The 1,111-nt window shown below is 43.9% G+C and overlaps 1 pseudogene; it reads left to right on the top strand.

Annotated features, from left to right (window-relative positions):
* Positions 1-326: 326 nt before the first annotated feature.
* On the top strand, positions 327-1,111 carry LOC105074637 (large ribosomal subunit protein eL15-like; annotated as a pseudogene).

Here is a 1,111-nt window from a genome sequence, read left to right as displayed (position 1 = left end):
GTAAATGTGCAAACACAATAGCCCAGGGGATAAACGGGTAGAATTGGAAACAGACTGTCAATAAGATCCTTACACTACACATGAAGAGGTATAATACTACTTGAAGGTAGAATATGACAAATTAAAGATATATATTGTAAACCCCAGGGAAACAGAAAAAAAAATTTACAAAGGCATACAAAATAATTCAATAGAAGAAATAGAATGGAATTATAAAAAATTCTCAGTTAACTCAAGAAAAGGCGGAGTAAATAAGAAACAAGGAACACATGGAACAAGTTTAAAAAAGCATCCACATGGTACGTTTTAATACAACAGTCAATAATCACATTAAATCTGAATGGCCTAAACATACCAAAAAAAAAAAAAAAAAGAGAGATTATCTAGTTGGATAAAAAAGTAAGACCCTGGGCTAGGGCATACTGTGATGCTGGCGCGAATTCGAGTGAGGCTGGTGGGCTGGGTAGAGTATATTCTCTTGGAGAACTCACCCTTGGCAGCACTTTCCCTGGAGGTCTTGGCAAGGTAAGCCAAGATGGGTACTTACAAGTATATCCAGGAGCTATGGAGGAAGAAGCAGTGCGATGTCATGTGCTTTCTTCTCAGAGTGCCTGCTGGCAGTACCACCAGCTCTCCATGCTCCACAGGGCGGCCCACCCCACCCTCCCCGATAAGGCGGCTCAGGCTGGGTTACAAGACCAAGCAAGGTTATGTCAAACATCTGATTCGTGTGCATCGTGGTGGCTGCAAACACCCAGTTCCTAAGGGTGCCACCTACAGCAAGCCTGTCCACTATGGTGTTAACCAGCTAAAGCTTCCTGAGAGTCTTCAGTCTGTCACCAAGGAGCGAGCTGGATGCCACTGTGGGGCTCTGTGGGTCCTAAATTCTTACTGGGTTGGTGAAGATTATACATACAAATTCTCTGAGGTTATCCTCATTGATCCACTCCATAAAGCTATCAGAAGAAATCCTGACATCCAGTGGGTCACCAAACCAGTCCACAAGAACAGGGAAATGCAAGGGCTGACATCCACAGGCCAAAAGAGCCATGGCCTTGGAAAGGGCCATAAGTTCCACCACACTATTGGTGGTTCTCACTGTGCAGTTTAG

Source organism: Camelus bactrianus, chromosome 6 (genome assembly GCF_048773025.1).
Source record: "Camelus bactrianus isolate YW-2024 breed Bactrian camel chromosome 6, ASM4877302v1, whole genome shotgun sequence".
NCBI classification, from domain to species: domain Eukaryota; kingdom Metazoa; phylum Chordata; class Mammalia; order Artiodactyla; family Camelidae; genus Camelus; species Camelus bactrianus.
Note: the sequence above shows the minus strand (reverse complement) of the source record. Positions and strands in the feature narration are given on the sequence as shown.